The sequence below is a fragment of the Xenopus laevis genome, chromosome 6S (assembly GCF_017654675.1).
Source record: "Xenopus laevis strain J_2021 chromosome 6S, Xenopus_laevis_v10.1, whole genome shotgun sequence".
NCBI lineage: Eukaryota > Metazoa > Chordata > Amphibia > Anura > Pipidae > Xenopus > Xenopus laevis.
The window spans coordinates 32,090,058-32,106,470 of record NC_054382.1 but is presented as its reverse complement, the minus strand read 5'-3'; positions in this window follow the sequence as shown (position 1 = coordinate 32,106,470).

Here is a 16,413-nt window from a genome sequence, read left to right as displayed (position 1 = left end):
AGGATTTGGCATTAATATCAATAGAAAAACATTTTCTACTGCACATTTGCCAAGTAAACTGATTTAGTAGTGTGCCGCAAAGCAGCTTCAAAAAGAAGGAAAACAACACCCATAATCACAGAGGCAACCAACAATAAACAGACCATATTCCATGGGAGGCACACAAACTTTCTTGGTCATACCTTAGCTGTCTTTAGCACAAAGATATGGATTTGAATGGATTTAGGGCAGTTCAGTTCATATAGAGGCAGATTTATCCATGGTCGAATTTCAAGGTGATGGGAGTTTAAAAAAGAGAAATTGTATTAAAAAAATATAGTTTTTAACTTCGGGTGAATAGGCTATATATCCACCAAATACCTCCAAATAGGTTCTAGGAGGTCCCTCATAGGCTAAAACAGCAATTCGGCAGGTTTTAAATGGCGAATGGTCAAAGTTTTAAAGTACAGTAGATGATAAATTTCGATGTTTGAATAGTCACATTTTTTTCCAATTCAAATCTAATTTTGGACTATTCAATAGTCGAAGTACACTAAAAATAGCTCTAAATTTGAAATTCAAATTTTTACTTCAAAAAAATTGGACTGAAAAAGTCAGTGTGGGAAAAAGTTGGGACAAAATCGTATGTCAGATTGAATTGTGCAACTTTTTTGGATTATTGAACATGAAGGCAAGAAACATCTTCAAGTTGTTAAAGGGACATCTGTCATTGACTTTTAAATGATTTTGACAGGTTTTAGCTGGAGGATTTTTAACAGCTTTGGAGCATATTAAATCTTGAAACAATTTGAGTTGTTTTCCCTCTAAAAATATTAAAAACTCCACCAGTATAATGTGAGGTTTAATATATAGGCTCCTTATAATCTAGTTTTAGTCCGCATTCTGAATAGCCAACTATACAACATTCCTCCACCTACCAGAAATACGCTAGTGATATCTTATTCTGTAAAATTCCTCTTAACAAAAACTAAGACAATCATTACATTAATGTAATTTAACTACGCCCCTACCAAAGTCATTTCAAAGTGTTAAATGATTTTTATAACTTACTTGCAGTCGTTGGTTAAGGGTAAAGCTTCCAGCAGTTGAATTCACACAAACAACATATTAGCAATTATGGATTTCATTTATAGCCATCTTTTGCCTTTCATACCTAACAAAACACAACATTCTGAAATATATATGTTATATTTGATCTGTCATTTTAGCAACACATTCGGGTAAGAATAACAATTCGATTTAATGGTGCAAAGGGGTGATACCTAAACCTAAGTCTATGGTTACAAAGGATTGTAGAAAAAAGAGAACACAGGGTAGTGATGTTTGCTTCCAAATCAGTATAAAAGGTGGTTTTATTTTTAAATGTTCTAACCCCATAATGTCTGATTTTTGGAAATGGAAACTCCATGCAAGAAACCTTGACAAGATAACTATATAGATTAGACACATTAATATCACAGATTCATCATTACACTTACTCTGCAGAGCAGATGATGTAGTAACAGTTAAAAGGTACTTTTGCAATCATATAGTGATCAGGAAGCGAGGCCAGTCTGTCACTGAGAAATACAGTCTTCCCAGCATTGGCCACCAGCATAACTGGCTTGGACATTTGTATCAGTAGGTCAGTAAAATACCCAAGGCACGTGGTTTCTGCGGTATGAACAAAGACAGCCCTGTTCATGCAAGTTTTGAATACATTTTTTTTACAAAATATCTCGGTGTTGCTGGTCATTTTTTGAAATGTATGTATGTATATATTGCACCAGGAAAAACTGTTATTATGATGAAGATTGGGTAACAAAGGAATTACATTATAGTGACCTACTGACATGCTAAGCTTTTAGGGGGTTATTTCTGTGGTCGGACCTTTAAAACTAAAATTCTTCTAAATCTATTAAAACCCGATGGTGTTAAAAGTCATGAAAAAAAAGTACTCCAACTCAGACCTGCAGAGTTCATGTGGAAGTCAATGGCAGATGTCCCGCTTATATAAAGATCTGTGCTGGGTTTCGTTCAATAATCCCAAGATTTCGTGGTTTTCGGGCATCAAATTTAAAAAAGTTGCAGGTTTTGGGCGTCAAATCAGAAAACGTTGCAGTTTTGGGCGTCAAATCTGAAAAATGTGTACGATTCCGTTTTTTTTCATGGCTTTATCGATTTTTTCAGATTTTTGGAAAAATGCATTGATAAATAGGGGGGGGGGAGTCTGTGCGGATTTGGTTGGAGTAGTTTTCAGAAAAAATTAGAACTTTTCGAATTTTGATAAATAACCCCCTTAAGGTTGCCATACATGTAGACATCCACCAGTTTGGCGATTTTGGACTGAACCGATCGTGGGCCCTAGGGCCCAATGATTGGATCATAATGCAGCCAATACAGGCAGTCGGATCGCGGGACCACATCAACGAACAGATGCAGCTTGATCTGACAGGAATTTTAACCCTGCCCGATCCACATCTGGCCGACTTTCGGCTAGATATCGATCGGGGAAGCCCGTCAGAAGGCCCCACACACGGGTCAATAAGCTGCTGACCATGTCTGTCGGCAGCTTTTATCGGCCCGTGTATGGCCAGCTTTAGAGTAAATGGTTGGTTAAGTATGCCGTCATTTATTATTTTGCCATATGTAGGGTGACGTATGTCTATATCTGCAGGATTGCCAGTTTAACTGGGTTTAATGAATTTCTCTATTACATGAAGTACAGAGGAAGGCATGACAATTGGGTACATGTAATTCTTCCTTTAATACATATTTACATTTCTGACCCATGAACTTTATGATAAATAATAATATAACATATTAACTACAAAAAGATCAATGATGCAATGATCTCAGAAGCTCTTATGAAAGTCATGTGGTCTCTTCCTGGCAACTATGGTACATGCCCTCTTTGTTTCCTTTAATATTTTGGACAGAGAAGTAAATTGCAAAACAAATGATAACTGTAATTGAAGCATTGTCACAAAACAATGTGCAAGGCTTCATAGTCCAAACATTTAAAGGATGATTTGCTTACCTTATTATGATCCATGACAGTATTAAGTGATTCAATCCACGTGGGATCTATTTCCCAATCAAGCACAATCCATTCTGGACCCTCATGAGTTGGAAGTGATGCAAACCAGACAGAGGGTCACAAGCAAGAAATTTACAAGAACTTTGTCTAAATATTGCATCTATACAGTTTCTAACCATTACCTACTTTGGATAAAATTGCTATAGCACCATGGATAGTTTACATAATTCATTTATTAGTTTTTTATTTTTACAAATTGTTTTCTCAATAGAAATGACACTTGTTTGCCTATTACCTTACTTTGCATCATTCAGAGCATGTAACAGTTGTACAATACAAACACCCATGTACGTCATGTGAGGCAAAATATAGACTGGACTGAAACTTAGAATGTCTGCAAGCTGCTAGCTCAGCCTTTTCTAACCATTACAGCAATGACAAAATTACATGTGGATGAAAAGAGCAAAAAGCAGTTAAGCTGAAACGTCAATGTTCTCTAAATCATTAACCGCATAACAACGTAATATACCCTTTCCAAAAAAGAACCCAAATACATGTCCCAGGCATACACAGCCATTTTTTGCTAGGCAACTGGTCAAATAAAGGGTTTTCTCTTATTGCTTAATTAAAAATGTCAACTTTTTGAATAATAGGTAGTCTCACATGTAGGATCTCGGCCATTGACTTCTATAGGACCTCAACAGGTTGAAAATGGAGTGTTTTCAGATTATGACTTTTTGCATCTTCAGGGTACAATTAATCTTTTTTTTTTTTTTTTTTTTTTTTTACTTTTTTCTTTAGTGGAAAAAAACCTCAGATTTTGGAGATTTATTTTCAACCTGTCGAGGTCCTGTAGAAGTCAATGGCTGAGGTCCTGTTTGCAATTTTTAGATATTATGGTCTGTGCTGGGTTTCATACAATAATACGAACTTTTCGGGATTTTCCGACGATTTCATGAAAAATTCTGACTTTTTGGCGTCAAATCCGTAAAATTCAGATTTTTCACGCTACATTATGAAAAAGTTGCGCTTTTCATGCCACAGTCACCACAACGTCACGTTTTTTCCCAATCCGATTTTTTTTTTTTAATGATAACTAAGGGTAAATCGCGTATTTTAGTTTAGTCCACCTTTTTTTTTATTCAAAACATGAGAAAAATTCGAAATTTGATAAATAACCTCCTTATTATTAGATCTTATTTTGTTAGATGTGACATCTCTGACATTTCTGTCATTGTCAGCTATAAGCTGGTTCCCAGAACAAACGATTATACGGGCATCCCAGGGCAATCAACATGTTACTGATTAGAAATGCTGGTCATTTTTTCCATTTGTACTTGTCTAATGAAAATATGAATAGGGAATGTATATTTATTTCACTGTTACTTTTTTCCCCTGAGTATCCTTTGACATTATTTGTGGTTTAATATGCCTTGCTATTGTTTCCCAGGCTGATACAGGGTGCTACAACCATTCTTATAACTTGACACAAATCATTTTTTAGCCTGGAGTGCCACCTGGTTTGCTATTAAAATAAAAGAGCCAGCGCCAGCTGTTATTTTAGTAACAGAATTTTCGGACTTGAAGGGATACAAGTGGGAGCCGGCTGGGATCTGTGGACACAATCAAACCTTGAGCCTATCTTTCTGTTTAAGATATTTCCTTGCTATTAAAATAGTTCTGGAGATGGCCGGGACACCAGAGCACCTATAGATGCTTTGGTACACATATGAGCTGTGTAGCAGGGACATTGGGTGGAGGGCAGATCTGGAGCAGCCTTATCTGCTAGCTGTAAGTATCACAATAGCCTTGGATATTATGTTTGTCCAAGAAATCATCCAGGTCCCTCTTAAAAGCATTAACAGAATCGGCCATCACAACATCATCCGGCAGTGCATTCCACAACCTCCCTGTGAAGAACCACCTACGTTGCTTCAAATGAAAGTTCTTTTCTTTTAGTCTGAAGGGGTGGCCTCTGGTGTGATGATCCATTTTTTGAAAAACAGTTCTCTTGCTATTTGTCTCCTTGTATCTGTCTAAGATCTCCTGCTATCTGTTTAATGGCCCTCTAAAATACTGTAAAGCCCCCCAAGGCTTGCACCTTTACTCTTTCCACCAAAACCCTGAGCCATAGGATTGGATGGCTCATAAAATACAGTCACGTTTAAATGTTTAAGGGGCAATGTAGATTTGCAGATCAAATGAAAATGATCATTTGGAACTAGTTATTTGTACATGATGTGATTGATTCTTCTTATATGAGTGAGATTTACATTATAAATGTGACTCACAGCACAGGGCATTTTTCTGCTACTAAAGAGCCACTTGGCACACAACTGCCAATCTCCTTCAAAATAGGGCCACAAGTTTGCATTCCTGGAGTAAACTATAGAAATTAGTTATTAGTGCTTGGTGGCATTCCAGCTTACTTCCGTCTTCCCACTCTCTTGTAGCTGGGTGAATGAATCCAAAGAGTTCATCAGTGCTAACGGCTTTGGGGTTCAGATCACTCCATACCTGCTTTCGTTTTTTGTTTAAGTAGGTCTTGTTCAAAGTCCTCAATACCTTATAAAATACTCTGAATTTCTTAATGCATTTTATTCAATAAAATTTCAAATAAAATATTCTTCCCTTGGAGTACATTAATTTCCGTGTCGTTTCCTGATCTAAACCATCAGCAATTACCAAGACGTTCTGAGTAAAATGGAAGCAATTAAGTTTACAGAATGTAGTGTAATTAGTTGTGATGAAAGAGATTAAGTGCAGAAGTATTGTATGTGTGCAAGAAAGGGAATTATACAAATAACTGTCACAAAGCCAGATCTAAAATGAACTCACAAATTGTAGGTTAGGTTCTTTTATAACTTACAAGGTCAATTTATCTGAAATTAAAATAGCTTCAAAAATAAAATTGTAATTGACCACTTATGCGGAAAATCTATGCAACCTTGATAACATCTATTTTTACCAGCTCCAATAATAATACTTTTTAACTGCTTGCCTGCTGACTCTACAAATGTTTACTATTAAACGAGAGGGCGACGTTATGTAGATTAAAAAACAGAATATAGAACAACCATTAAATCTGGTACACAGCTTATTGCATCGTTTACTAATTAAGGCGAGCGTGTATTTCATTTAACACTCTTCCTACCATAATTTATATTTTTTTTCTATTTAATGATATTGAGCTTGTTGAATAGACTGAGAAACATAAATGTGAACACTAAACATGTAAATTTACTGTAAAGGAGAGTAGCAAATATGTTATATCTATTACATTTTAGAAGGAAAATACATCTTTAATTAAATGAAGACAATAACCTCAGATTTTAATATTAAGGTACAGGGAATGTTGATGCCAAGTGTATATCAATGATCACATTTAAAAGTAACACACATGCACCTAGCATTAGTTGGATATTCTTGATTTGCACTGGTGCTCCATCACCGGCAACCACAGGATTAACTTCAATGTATTAATTTGGCAAATCAAGAAAACAGCAAAAAGCAGAATACCTGCTATTCAGTCTTTATTGTGCATTCCACACCACATGTTTCGGGCAGCAAGGGCCCTTTCTCAAGTGTGTACAAGCCAAAGTGAAAAAGTGCTTTATAGTGTCATACAGGAAGTCCCACCCCTCCATCAAAAAAATCTTTTGAACCACAGTTAACCCTTACCACTGGGAGGTGCAATAATCAATTACATTGATCAAGTTACAAAATACAATAAGAACACAAGCAGTGTATGAAATATAAGAATAAATAGATATAAGTTATTTAAAAGTCCAGGATATCATAAAAGTTTGTGTAGCTGTGCAAATTCCCGATTCAGTCCGTAGTGTCAGTCCGTGACTGACTTCTGTTTTCTTGATTTGCCAATTTAATACATTGAAGTATATCAATGATGCTTATTTGTTCCCAATTATTCTACGATTCAGGTAGCCACAGCTTCAGTAACAATGCCATAGGCAGATGGCCCACAAGGTATTTTAACTCACTCCCCTCCAGTGGATGACGGCGGCAGTAAAAACATCAATAACGCCTCCACAGTAGCCAGACAGAACAGGGCCAAGCGGACCGGGCTTCCTAGGTAATCCTGCCAGCCACCTTGTTCCCCCCACCCCATGTGTGTGTGCGGAGAAGCAGAGGGGAGAGCAAACACAGACTAGGGATAGGCAAAAGTTCCTAGAACATGTACATGCCCAGTGCCCCCAGGTGCCTCTTCTGCCTACCCCTAATTCTGGCCCTGGAGCCAGGAGAATTTACAACAAAAGAAAATTTATATTTCTCTATATATGACAGGTTTAGTAGAAAAATCAGAAGGGAAAATTATAAAATTAAGAGAGTAGGGGTCTGCAGAATGGGCACAAGATGGTTTTATTCTTACCACCTGCCATAGGGCAGTGTGTAAGGATAAAGCTCCTTAGAACCCTGTATCTACATCTGAGATGTGGAAGTTAAGCAGAGATGGGGGATGTCTACAGTTTTCCCCTCATGTATACAGCATTACCTGCAGCGCTATATTCATGGAGGCAGTGGAGATTTTTATGTGCCATTCTGGAGAGCAAAGACCTGTGATTGTGATGCAAAGTGTGTGGCAGGGTGCAAACATGCAAAGAACATAGCAGTTTGAGCTTTTTTCATTGTATACTGACAGGCACTTGTTCAAGTTATCAATAATACATAATTGTTCTGGTTGTAAATATATATTATGATGTGAGTGGATACAACTACATTAAAAATGGTGCTTCCCAGGCGATTCATAGGCTAGGAAGGACCAGTGGGGGATGAAATCGCTTTAATTCCAACTAATTGATTAAAGCGACAGATCGCAGGATTTACGCTAAATCGTTCGACTTCGATATTCGAAGTTGAACGATTTTAGTTCCTAGTCGAATATTGAGGGTTAATTAACCCTCGATATTCGACCCTTCATACATCTGCCCCTTAACCTTGTTATAAGATAAGGAGAACGTCAGACTAAGGGTTTGATGCATCAAGGGTCGAATATCGAGGGTTAATTAACCCTCGATATTCAACTGGGATTTTGCGCAAAAAAGTTTGATCGAACGATCGAAGGAATAATCCTTCTATTGAACGATTAAATCCTTCAAATCGAACGATTCGAAGGATTTTAATCCAACAATCGAAGGATTATCCTTCGACCAAAAAAAGTTAGCCAAGCCTATGGGGAACCTTCCCCATAGGCTAACATTGGGTTCGGTAGCTTTTAGGTGGCGAACTAGGGGGTCGAAGGTTTTTCTTAAAGAGACAGTACTTCGACTATCGAATGGTCGAATAGTCGAACGAAAAAAAAAAGATTTTTTTACTTCGAATCCCACACTCGAAGTTAATGAATTGGCCCCTAAATGTTAGCTGTATGGGAGCTTTAACCCAGTAAGATACTAATAACCTATAAGAAAAGATGCTATGCTGAACAATCAGGTCCCAAAAATAGTAAATACTATTAATTCAAAGGCAAACCATTGTTACACTTTTTTTTACTTTTAGGGCAAATTATGAAAATGAAACACTATCTCTTAGTGCCACTTAAACACTCTGTCAAGCCTGCAGTAAAAGTTAACCTTCAGGTTTATTGCGACTTTACTGCGTTTATTTTAATGGCAAGTAATTAAAAATAAATAGATTTTTGTTTTTACTTTGAGAATAAAGCTCTCTTCAGGCTGCAAGTGAAGCTGCAGGATGGGCTGTTTAACCATCTGCTCGAAGCTAAAGTCTCTCTTCCTAGGCACATGCAATGCTGGAAACAGGTCACTGATCAAACCCATGAAAATTGGTACATCATCAGGCACAATCTTCGGTAAACTGAAGTCTTTTAAAGTTCGCATGAGCACCTAGACATGACTTATGCATGAAGTAGCAGTGTAGTAGAGCAGATACAGGATGTGCGCAGTCTCATCACATCAGAGTAAACACATTTAAAAAACAAAGCTTCTACTGAACCTAGCCTTGAAAAAAATCAGTGGTAGAATCAATGCAAAAATGTCACAAGACGTTGTTTCTATGAGCCTTGAAGTCTGTCAATACCTGATCTTCTGGTCTGCTGCTGTCCCCTCGTTTTAGACAGGACAGATTTTACTGTTCGCAGTCCCCAGTCATAATAATCCTGTATACAAAATCAAATAAATCAATTGTAAACACATCTCTTTAATATTACAGAGGATATTAATATTCCTGGAATCCCTTAGAAATATAAAAGTCTAAACACAAACAGTGTATGTACTGTCCTTTCTCTGGAACTGATTTATGCTGATTATATATATAAAAAAACTTTTTAAAGTTAAAAAAATATATGAAGGTGTAAAATTAAAGTGACATTATTCTCAAAATAAAAAGTTATTTTGGTGGAAAACATGAACATGGTTCAAATAATAAATGTAATCTTGGAAAATTAAATTTTTTAACACATTAATATTTATTTTGAAAATGTTCTAGCCACTTATTTCCAGGCCTGTCTACTTCCTTCTGTAACCTGTGATCAGACTTAGTGAAAAAAAGCCAGGTGCTGAGTTATAGTGGCCATACATGGGCCGATAAAAGCTGTCGATAGTCTGAGTCGGCAGTTTATTGGCCTGTGTATGGGGCCCTCTGGCGGGCTTCCCCGATCGATATCTTGCCGAAAAACGGGCAAATGTTGATCGGGCAGGGCTAAAAATCCTGTTGGATTTCAGACCACATCCGTTCGTTGATGTGGTCCATCGCTCCGCCCGACGGTACTGCTAGATTATGATCTGATCGCTAGGCCCTAGTGCCCACGATCGGATCAGTCCGATATTGCCCACCTCGAGTTGGGTATGTCGGGGAGAGATCCACTCCTTTGGCAACATCACCAAATGAGCGGATCTCTCTGTTTATGGCCAGCTTTAGAAATAATCAATAACATTAAGGGGCATAATTACATAAAATTTAAATTTTTATTGTCAAAAAAAAGTTTTTATTTCTTTAAAACTCTAAAAATTCGAGATTTATTAAATGTGAAGCCCACAAAAAACTCTAATACATCAGGTAAAAGCAGTCGAGGTCCTAAAGAAGTCAAGAAGAGCTGTGCTGATACTATTGGATCCTTATTTTAGCCATTTGGACTTTTAGAAGTTTTTTGATTTTTTTTCCGTGGTAATTGTCGAAAAGCTCAAATTTTTTGAGGTTAGTTGAGGTTTAAAAGCAAATCTTTTAATGAATTACATGGCATTCTTCGTTTTAGAGAAAATTAGCTTATTGGTGGTTTCTAGAATGTTGATTAATGGGCCTCCCCATGTTAAGTGTGCATTATCCTTAAGGCATAGGTTGGCTGCATCTATTGACTTTGGCTGCAGTGAAAACCCTGGAGCAGTAACAGGCCAAGCCTACTGGGCACCCTAGCCCAGCCACTGTGCTCCCCTCCATCTGTGCACACTCCCCTGACCGCGAATATTCGCACGCCCCCAGTCGTAAAGTGCAAGCATGCATGCGCTATACACAGGAGAGATCGATGGAAGGGAGGGGAGATCGGTGGAGGAGAGGGAGGCAGGGGAGAGCAGCGAACACAGACTAGGGGTAGGCATAAGACAGGTACCTGCCCAGTGCCCCCTTTCATTGCTCTATAGGCAGGTGCCTCTTCTGCCTTCCCCTACCCCTGCCCTAGAGATACCACAATGGGAAGTAGTTCCAGGGTTCCACACCATCAATAGGTGCACTTGTGGAAAGGACAGATGCACGAGTGCTGTGTACATCTATGTGGAAGATCACTTTGGAGACTGATGCCTTTAACAAATTATGTCAATTTGCACAACAATTACATCCATTTTTAAAAGTATTACCTTTTTTGACGCAAAACACCAACATTTGTTTCATTATAGAAATGTTACTAAGCCCCAGTACAACACTGCAGTGGTCCCACCAACATATAGGGGCCGATTCACTAAATTCGAGTGAAGGATTCGAAGTAAAAAAATTTCGAATTTCGAAGTATTTTTTGGGCTACTTCGACCATCGAATGGGCTACTTCGACCTTCGACTACGACTACGACTTCGAATCGAAGGATTCGAAGTAAAAATCGTTCGACTATTCGACCATTCGATAGTCGAAGTACTGTCTCTTTAAAAAAAACTTCGACCCCCTAGTTCGGCAGATAAAAGCTACCGAAGTCAATGTCTAAGGTCCCCATAGGCTTGCCTAAGTTTTTTTGATCGAAGGATATTCCTTCGATCATTGGATTTAAATCCTTCGAATCGTTCGATTCGAAGGATTTAATCATTCGATCGAAGGAATAATCCTTTGATCGTACGATCGCAGAATTTGCGCTAAATCCTTCGACTTCGATATTCGAAGTCGAAGGATTTCAATTCCTAGTCGAATATCAAGGATTAATTAACCCTCGATATTCGACCCATAGTGAATCAGCCCCATAGTGCATAATTTATTTTCCTTATTTTTCAAATTTTCACAGATTTTATACCATTATTTCTGGTACACTAAAAAAACATAAAATGAGGTTACACTATATTTTATTACAGTAAGTAATAAGTGGTAATAGAATAGGTAAAAATTGTCTTCTTCTTGAAATTGTCTTGTCCCCTTAAGATTATAACTACACGGCTACCGCCAACAGTATGATGTTGTCTTACTTATTTTATGAAGCAGGCGTTAAGTCACGTAGTGATATGACTCTTTTTATTGCCCATTTTATAATCTAATAAATGGGCGGTCAATCCTCTTCGGTAAAACTAAGGCTATTAACTGCAAATTAAGCTCCTCGCTGCAGCGAAACCTTTAATGGCTTTTACATCACATTCTTCTCAGCTAACTAATTGTCTACATGACAGTATTGCTTAAGTCATGGGAACAATATTTTTAGCTGTGACCAAGATAACATGGAGGGGGGCACTAGGGGTAACGATCTGTACAATTTAACCGTTTGCTTTTATAACACACTGGGCTATAAACAATGATCACAAAAAAACTGCAGGATGGGTTGGTATTAGTGAATAACTGAATGATAAGCAAAAATGTATAAATGAGGGTTCACTGCAAGAATAAAATTGTGGGCTGCCTATGTTTTTAATTTTTTTGTTGTTGTTAAGAATGTAATGTCCAGGTGCAAGATTTCCATAATACTGGAGTAGGATATTTTATCTGTAATGCTTCCACAGGCAGACGCAGCAGACTCAGAAGTTCAGAAGTCTAGATGGCCAAGTTGGGTCATGACTGACGAGCGTCTGTTTAATAAATCATCTTCCTAATATTTTAAGATAGGTCAAATCTACTAAAGACAGTGGGTTAAGTAGATATCAGCAGCACCATAAAAATAGAAGTGTGATATTTACACGTGTACATATGCACAGCTGCAGTAAAGTCTAGTAACTCTAGCGTCTATTTACAAGAATCATATCGCCTGGTGTAAAAACTACAACAAGGCTGTCTTTGCTAGTTTAGGGACTGGAATAAAATAACATTTACCTGCTGGTGGGTATTAATAAAGTATTAGGGGCAGATTTATCAAGGGTCGAATTTTGAAGTTGAAAATACTTCGAAATTCGACCATCGAATTTAAATACTTCGAATTCGAATATCGAATTCGAAGTTTTTTCAGAGAATTTGGCAATTGATCGATCGAATTAAAATCATTTGATCGAACGATTAAATCCTTCGATTCAAACGATTCGAAGGATTTCAGCGATCGATCAAAGGATTTTAATTCGATGTGTAAAGACTTGGAAAAAGTTTGTAGAAGGTCCCCATAGGCTAACATAGCCATTTGGTAGATTTAATTTGGCGAAGTATTGAAGTCGAAGTTTTTTTAAAGAGACAGTACTTTGATTATCGAATGGTCAAATATTCAAACTATCTATACTTCAAATCAAATTCGAAGTAAATTCAAAGTCGTAGTATCCTATTTGATGGTTTAAGTATCCAAAAAAATTACTTTGAATTTCGAATTTTTTTACTTCGAAAATTCCCTCGAATTCACTTCGACCCTTGATAAATCTGCCCCTTAATGTTGCCATTCTGCCCCACTGTTGGCAGCTTCCCATACAATGTCTACCTTCCCAGTTCTTCCAATCTCCTGCTGATGCTCTGTTGGGACAGGTCTGGACTGCAATAACAGTTTAGATTAAAAATGTATTGCTGTGTTGTATACTGTATGTCAGCACTAGTGAGCCTGTTTTAAAAACAAAATAAATCAGTAATGCTCATTAATATGTGCAGTGCAGAATGCAAAAACATGGAAGCAAACCACAATTTTTTTGCACTTACATAGCTCAGAAACCTGTTTGTCCTGTGAATACCTCACTGTATACTCTCAGCCTAGTCATCCCCCAAATCTCAAGACACTCAAATGTACAAGTTAGGGAGCGCTGGCAAGTGCAGGCCATAACAGAGTCCTGTACTAACCACCTCTCTAAAGACAGACAGTAAGGACTGGACTGCCTTGTGCCCATCGAAGCTGCTCTCTGCAACTGGCACAGGGTGCAGAGCCCAGCCAAACATGAAAAAGAAATCTTTCTACAATATACAATTTTTATAATAAACCTGACTGTACGCAGTAAAATTCCCACTTTGTTTTACTTGCTCTGACAGCTGCAGATAGGAAACTTCAGAGGATCCCTAACTGCTCTGCAGGGAAACAATCATACTTTCACATGGCACCCCCCACACCTTACTTCAGTGACCTTGAGCAGCTTTGTTTGTTTCCCCATAAAGCAGCCTGTGACTGTGTAGAGATTTGTCTTGCTGTATCAGCTTCTGTGGCAGAAATTATTTGACTTGTGCTGTTTTAATAATTTATGTTGATCCCTAAGCTTAACCTTCCAACTGAAGCCCAGACCACACTGAGCATGTGCATGGTCTTGATCTCGCAAAGATGTTACAAGATGATGACCCCTCCGGCCAACTTTGAAAGTATAAATCATTTGTTTAATTAGACTTCTGGTCCAGTTCATGTTTATGTTTAGTATACAAAATACAGCATTTCTAGCATTATTCTATTTTTTTTTTTTTATAACGCTTTATTTATTAAACATAGAGTTTTCATTTTCATCTGTACAACATCTATGCAATGACATTTATAGACCTCAGATCAGCACATTATTTCACAATATACAGAAAAAGTAATATAAAATAGAATAAAAAGGCATGGCATCCATAATATGGAAAGAAATCATATGCATCCTAGGTGTACCTGTTCCCAATAAAGGGAAAGTTCTTCGGGATAATTGCAAACAGTGTCAGCATTCCGTACATGTATACAGAGAGGAAAAGGAGAACAGAAACAGCAGGTAGGAGGAAAGAAAGAGTAAGGGAAGAAAAAGAGAAGGAAAATAAAGGAACATCATAAAAACAGCAAAAATGACCGAGCTCGGGGGTGAATTGAAAAAAAATAAAAGGGTCCCTATCCGGGAACAAGTTAGCATGTCGTCGGGGGATGTAAAGTGTCCCAAGGAGACCAAACTTTCTCGTACATTGGTAATCGGGAGGCATGCAAGGCAGCCATATATTCCATTCGTCGTATGTCCTGGATAGCTGTTTTCAATTCGGTTGCTGTGGGAGGTTGAAGCTTCTTCCAGTTGCGGACTATAACCCGTCTAGAGGCAGTTAAAATCAAATTAGCTAATTTTTGGCTATGTTTCTTAAGCCCGGGGAGTGGAGATCCGAGCAAAAAAGAAAGTGGGTTTCGTTGTATATCGGTACCAAACAGTAGAGCCAACATGTCCCGCACTTCTTGCCAATAATGAGCCATGAGAGGGCATGTCCAGAAAACATGGTAGAGAGTCCCCACACCGCCACAGTGCCGCCAACACTCCGGGGATACTGTCGGGTAAAACGAGTGGAGCTTACTCGGCGTCAAGTACCATTGCATAAGAATCTTATAATTGGTTTCCTTGTGAGTCACACATACCGAGGCCCTTCTGAGATTCTCCCAAATTAGTGACCATTGCGGGAGGGTTATCACTTCCCCAAGCGCCTGTTCCCAGGCCAGCATATAGCCATGTTTCAAAAAAGAGGGCTCGGAGTAGGTATTGAGGGTGCCATAAATGTCGGATATAAGCCCCTTCCTGGATCCTCTATTGGGCATAATCGAATCCAAAGGACTGAGCACCGAGGGGGCCTGAGAGCCCACCATTGCCAGGGCAAAATGTTTAATTTGAAGATATTGGTAAAACAACGAATTACTAAGCTCATATTTGGCTTGAAGTTCTTGAAAAGAATACAGTTTACGAGTGAGCGGGTGATAAAGGTCCCTTAGCTGAGTTAGACCGGCCTGTCGCCAGGGCTGTGCAAAAGAGTCCGTAAGCCCAGGAGGAAAGTAAGGGTTGCCCCAGAGAGGGCTTAGCCGATATGGCCCTGGGAATGTGTTAAACTGTACTTTAGCATAGTTCCATAATGACACAGTCAATTTTACCGAGTTCAGTACACAGTCCTTGACTTTCAGCAACTTCTTCGAATCCCATAAAAAAGAGGAGATGGCAAAAGGAGAAACAGTATCATTTTCCAAGGATACCCACTTCCCACAGAGTGTCCTGGCCGACCATGCCACTGCCTGCCTTAAATGCGCAGCCAGATAGTACCTAGTAATATCTGGAGCCCCCAGGCCCCCCCACTCCCTCGGAGATGTGAGCACCCTCTTAGATATTCTGTGGGATTTAGCAGCCCATATAAAGTTAACTAATTTAGCCTGAATCTGCTTCAATATTGTAAATGGGACTCGTATAGGCAAGGTCTCAAAATAATATAGCAATCTGGGAAGAGTTACCATTTTTAGCGTGGCAATCCTGCCCAGCCAAGATAATGAATGGGAGGTCCATTTATCGAGATCCGCACAAGTCCTAGCAAAAAGTGGAGTATAATTTTCCTTATAGAGGGTGGCATAGCTTGGAGTCAAGCGGATCCCCAGATATTTAATATAGGCCGTTTTCCAATTATAATTAAAATTCAATTGCAGGAGCTTGAGTTGCATACAGGGGATATTTATAGGGAGAGCCTCGGACTTGTCCTGGTTAATTTTATGGTTAGAAAGTCTACTATACGTAGCTAAGACAGCATGCAAATTAGGGAGAGATGTCATTGGTCGAGTGAGAGTAAGGAGTACATCGTTGGCAAACAACGAAATTTTGTGAGTTTCACCCTTATGAGTGAGGCCCATAATATTAGGGGAGTTCCTAATTGCAACAGCTAATGGCTCTATTGACAGTGCATAAATCAAAGGGGAAAGGGGGCACCCCTGTCTGGTCCCATTGGTAATCGCGATGGAAGCAGACAAGTAACCCTCTATCCTAACCGCTGCTGACGGGCAAGAGTACAAAGCGGATATAGCATTCCGGAAAGGACCCCTAAATCCCATCATGTCGAAGACCTTGTTCATAAATGCCCAATTGAGGCGGTCAAAGGCCTT